This window comes from Pistacia vera, unplaced genomic scaffold, assembly GCF_008641045.1.
Source record: "Pistacia vera cultivar Batoury unplaced genomic scaffold, PisVer_v2 Contig137, whole genome shotgun sequence".
NCBI lineage: Eukaryota > Viridiplantae > Streptophyta > Magnoliopsida > Sapindales > Anacardiaceae > Pistacia > Pistacia vera.
Genome location: NW_022195434.1, coordinates 258,021 through 264,020, shown reverse-complemented (window position 1 = coordinate 264,020; position 6,000 = coordinate 258,021).

Here is a 6,000-nt window from a genome sequence, read left to right as displayed (position 1 = left end):
TAGGTGCCCTAGAGCCAATTAATTATTGTGGAATTGACTCTTTGTAATAATGTTCATTAATCAATAAAAGACATTTTATTCTATATCGCGTAAATCATTATTATTGCAATATGTATTGATATATGTCCTTAGAATGGTAGAACCGTGACGAGGGTATCAAGTGTTTCAAATCTTGATAGTGAGAACCCTATAAGCACATATGGTGGCCATTCTAGAAACGTCCGTAGCCCAAGTATTATTCTGAAGTAAGGGCATAGATAATACGGTAAGGCTATCATAGTGTTGAACGACTCTGTCGAAAGGCAGTTACCGATCTCACTTGTCTAGGTTGTTTTGTGACAACCTAGTGCAACACATGGGTGCTTGCTGCAGGCGGATACACCACAGCAAGTTCACTGGACTAACTCACTAGAGGATTCCATATGGATGGTAACCCTAGTGTCTACGGAACAAATCCTCTAACGAATGGTGGTGCATGTGATCCTTAGACTTGAGATCACCGGAGCGCCTTGTGCACCAATTGGTGCAGTTTGACACTAGCCTAACGCAATTCTATTCAGAGCTGTCAATACGGTGGTGATTGGCTGGATCGAGGAGTGTATCAAGACTATAGTGGATTGACAAAGGATTCATCACTCCCGGGTACGGGAGAAGTTATCTCACAGAGCAATTTAGTATATGGCAATAACACTAAAACTGTGGCCACAGTGGGATTGAGTTGTTGCTCTATCCAGATTATAATACAGGTCATTGGTCCAGAAACTAAATACATAATATCGAGAGTAACTGAAGGTTGACACTATTTCTATGCCTTCGTCTTGTCGAGATAACGTTTGATGAAATGATCGAATTGTACGGTAACCATATCATTGACAGGTAGCTGATTTGCTGAATCCGAATCTATCGGGTGACCATGATGCCTTGCTAGGCGCCAATCTTGGTTTGTGTATTAGTGAGATGATTAATTGGTGTTAATCACGATACTAAACACTGCCAGTATGATGAGGAGCCTATGGGTCACACACATAGAAGATAATTTAAGACTCAGGAAGAAAGAAGGGCGTTTTCGTCTTTTTAGGCGAAAGGGTATTTTGGTAATTTCACAGTGTAATTAAATTTGCTGAGGTCGTAGCCTTTATTTAATTTATTAGAAAAAAATTAAATAAGTGAAATTACGTTTAAATATGTGTTCGCATATATTTAATTAAACCATCATTATCGTTAAATGTTAATATAGATTAAATATATATTAATTGATTTTAATTGAGATAATGATGAAATAAAAATAAAATATCTAATTGGGAGTGTTTGGTAACATGGGGTGTTTGGGTTGGAGCCCAAGGCTAGTCCATATGGGAATAGGGCATTAAAGTTTTACTATAAAAGAAAAAGATTATTTGTAAAAAGATAAGAGATTTTATTAGTTCATTTTCTTTTGAAAAAGAACAAACATAGCAGCCCCTTAAACACTCTCCCACGGCGGATTCATTTTTGCCTAAAATCAATTTCATTGATTTTTCTTCTCGATCTTAAAGCTAAGGAGGATCTAGCACATCCCCCCTTAGTTCTTTGTGATTGTCTTCGTATGGACTACGTGGGTTCGATCCTACACTTGGATCGGTAGCAAAAACGTTCATTGACAAATTTGGAGGAGCCTCCAAACATGCGTATGTTTTTCTAAACTCATGATTAATTTCTGCAGATTTCTGTTTTAACATAAATTGTAAAATTGTACCTTTGATCTTGGCTCAATGGGAAACGATCCTTGTTATTATGATTTTGTTTTCCACTACGTATATGGACTGTTTCCTAACATCTACCTCCTTCTCTTTTGCTTCATATGAGGGTGGTAGAGTCAATGTTTAGTTGGTGAACAATTGCCTCGGGGCTGATCCTCATCATGTCAACATGGGACCAAACAAAATAATCCCAATTCTACTTGAGAAAGTTAATGAGCATTTCTTGGACGTCAAGTCAGAGTTGGGCTCCCACTTGGGTCTTTTAGTCCCAGTGGTCTGGGTGTATCTAGACCTTATCCAACTCTTTTATGGTTGATTGGTTCAGCTCGGCTTAACTCTTCCAACCGAGTAGGACTATAGTTGCTAAAAGGTCCCACGCTTAGCCTTGAAAGCGTTTTAATAACAATCTCGCGAGGCTTTCTAATCACCCCATATCTCTCTTACTCCCCACTTAGTAGCAAACTAGATGGTTTGATGGAAGGTGGAGTGACGGCTCACATGCCATGAATCCATGGCCGACCAAGGATCACATTTTAAAAGGAAGGGCAATATAATACCATAAATGTGGTTTGGAGGTTGCTTCGTCTGCATAAACCAGAAGGGTCATCTCCCCAATAATGTATTTTTGCTTCGAGCTAAAGCCAATAAGGAAGGTGGACTGACGATAGATGTTTGTTTCATCAATGCCCATGACTTTGAGTGCATCAAGGAATAAAATGTTGGCCGAGGACCCGCCATTCACAAGGATCCTCTTAACAAGGATGTTGGCTATTTGGAGGGTGATGACAAGAGCATCGTGATGAGGGTTGACAAGGGCCATGGTTTCGTTATCTTCAAACTGGATGTTTGGTTGGTTGGTCGGTACTTGTGATAGTGGTTGGGATGAGCAAACTTCGAGGTTAACTGTGGCTTAAGCATGGCGCTTAGCAAAGGAATAAATCACCCCACTTATTTCCGAGCGGCCTGAGATCACGTGACACATTCCCTCTGGTGTAGGTTCCTTTGGAAGTGGTGTGACTCGATGGTCTTTGTTGAAAAGGGTACTCTTTCCTTTCTCAGTTAGGAGACCTCAGAGGTGCCCCATCTTTAGTAACTCCACGACTTCAAATCAAAGAGCAATGCAGTAGGCAATGGTATGGTTGTGGTCGCTATGGAACTCATACCACTTAGTACTGTCTCGCTTGACCCTAATGCTCTTTAGTTTGGCCAGCCATCTGACGGTAGTCCCCATTTCTTTTATGATGGCCACTACCTTGACCCACTCGATACTCAAGTTGTAGTTAGGGATCTTATTTCGATTTATAGGAATGAGTGTTCTCTCATAGGGTCAAGTCAATTGGCAATCAATTGGGTGCCTAGTGTCAAACGGGCATCTGTCATCACGGTTAGGGACTCTTCTTGGTAGGGGATATGGTTTGGCAGAGCAAATGTCGTGATGTCGTTCAACTTTCTTCGAGTGGCGATCATCATAAGATGAGTATCTGGCTCAGTTCACCTCATCTTCTTCCCACCTTCTCTCAAATAAAGCTCGAGCCAAAACGTCCTCCATTGTGGTACAATTGAACTTGATGAGCTCTTTGTAGAGCTCATTATCAGGGAGGAGTCCTTTTTCTGAAGGCGTCAATCACTGTCTCTTGATTACAATAGGGGATGGAGATCTTCTCCTTATTGAAGTAGCCCACATATTCTTGGAGTGATTCTCCATGATGCTGATAAACTCTGTAAAGGTCGTTAGAGAGTTTCTCAAGTCTCTTGCTAATGGCGAACTGTTCGATGAAGGTGTCCATAAGCTAAGCGAAGAAGGTTATGAAGTTGTTAGGAAGGTTGGTATACCATTGGAGGGTTGGTCCCACAAGGCTAGAGTCGATGCTCTTACACATGCATGTTTCTCAAAGATTGCAAGGGATAGGGCAGTGATCATCCTCTGCTTGTAGGAGGCTATGTGGTCATTCGGGTCAATGGTTCCATCATAGAGTTTCATATTGAGGAAGGTGAACTTTTGCAACATCTCTGTGAGAGCTACCTTGTTGACGTAGGGTGAGTCAACAAAGCTTTGGGGTTGACTCTTCTTAAAAGGTGTGGACATGCTAGAGATACATTGGATCATGGCTTCCATGCATCTCAGATAACCGTTTGGCTAAGGCTTGTCCAAAGAGAGTTTCCATGGGGTGAAGAGGTTTGTGTTTTGTAAGTGGGGGAACACATTTGGGTTGATGTGTATGGTCAAGCCGAGTAGGACCGATTGGTAGGATGGACCAACTATTGAGTGCAAGGGATGTGTTTGCAGGAATGGTGAAGGGCGTGTTTAGTTGGTATTTTTGGAGTGGGGTTGTTTGTATGATTGAGTCAATGGCTGGGAGGAGGTTGATGGGTTGAGTCGAATCAGTCTAGGTCGACTCAGCTAGGGAGGTCATGGTAGTAGTAGTTGGAGCTGAATGGAGATGAGATTGGGTTGCTAGGGTTCCATGACCAGGGTTGTGAACAATTGCCTTGGACGGATGGGGGTACGAGATAAGGAGGCCTATTGCTAACTCAATGTCCAATCAAGAGAGTAGAATTGGTTTACCTTGTCTTGGAGGGCTTGGTTTTCTACATGGATGGCATTGTTCTGAGCTTCCGAGGTTTGACACTTGTTATTGCTTTCAGTGCTTCCAATCATGATGGCTGAGTAGACGTAGCGAGAACGAACGGAGTAGGTATTCAAAAGACGAATGATTATCAAGGCCCTATGGTGGGCACCTAACTATAGACGGTAGAATCTATGGTTGATTCGAAATGGATAGATCTTGTGTGAAGCAAGCCACTGACAATCGGATGGACCTGTAAAGACAAAGGAAAGAACATGAAGGCCGGGGGACATTGGTGTGGTGTCTACCGTAAGCACTTTGACGCTCAAGTTAGCATGATTGAAGACATTTTAGTGAGGGCTGAGAGCAAGAAAGGGTTTACCGTAAGTGTGGCTAGGGCAAGACAAACACAAAGTGGTTGAAGCACAGCTTTGCAGCGGCTGAGGGTAGTAAAGTTAGTTGGAACTAAGCTTTACGGCGAGGAAAGACGACGATTCTTAAGAGCAAGAATTTAGGAGCTAGGGCTATGGGTTGTATGTGAGTCTACAATGAGAGACATGACCCCTATTTATATAGTGAGCCAATGAGGCTTTAGTCCTAGATAGAACTCTGAGTCTTACTTGGTATAAGAGTTCAAATTAGGAAGGAAGTCTTGTCACTTACTTTTATCAGATTAGAAATACCAATTCTTGTAAGATTCGGGATCTTGAATGAATTGGAAAATAAATAGGATTTTGATTCCTATTTTGGGATGAATGTGGGCTAATGGGCTAGCGCCTGATTTAGCTTACTTTTGTAGAAAGGCCCAACTCATGGTTCAACCCAAAACGTAAGTTGGCCTAATTCATAAGGTGGCCTGATTGTAGAGAAGCCCAATGCGTAAAGTAGCTCAACTCATGGAAGGGACTGACTCGTGGTATGGTCCAGCTTGTAGAATGGGCTGACCCGTAGAATGGACCTTCTTACAAAGTAGGTCATCCCATATGATGGTCAATCCACAAGATGGATTTAAGCATAAGCCCAATCGGAATTGGGCTAAGGCACTAGGTCGTATTTAGCGTGTATTTCGTTATTAGGCCTAATAAGGTCCAGTATGATTTTTTGCCTATACAATAACCACATCATCTAAATTAAAGTAGTTTAATTAATTTTACTTATTTTTACACTCTAATCATCGCCACTTTAATATTTTTTTTTAAATAAATTAAAATAGCTTTTTTTTTTTTTACCTTGTTTCCAAATCGACTTTGTTCTGTCAATAAACTCTCATTTACTTTTTTGCAATCTTTTTCCTTTTGCATCGATCATGTAGAAATCTTTTTCCTTCAGAACGGATGTTGCAAAAATCTCTTTTCCTCTGCACCAATATTGTAGAAATCCACTTCCTTTTGAATTGATCTTGTAGGAATATCTTTTCTTAAACCTAGCAAGTCAAGAAATTAGAAGAAAGGCAATAATTGTTTTCGAACGATGGGAGACTCAGATAGAAATTGTCGAATAGATTGTTAATGATTCATCGGTGTACTTATATAATATAGAAAAAAATATGATTTTACATTGATTGACAAATTTATTGCTGAAACAGTTAGCAAACATATTGTTTACGATTAAAACTATAGAAACAATTTCATATTAAAAAAAAGAGTAAACTACATGTTCCCACCCAAGGTTTAGCGAAATAGCAAGTTTCCACC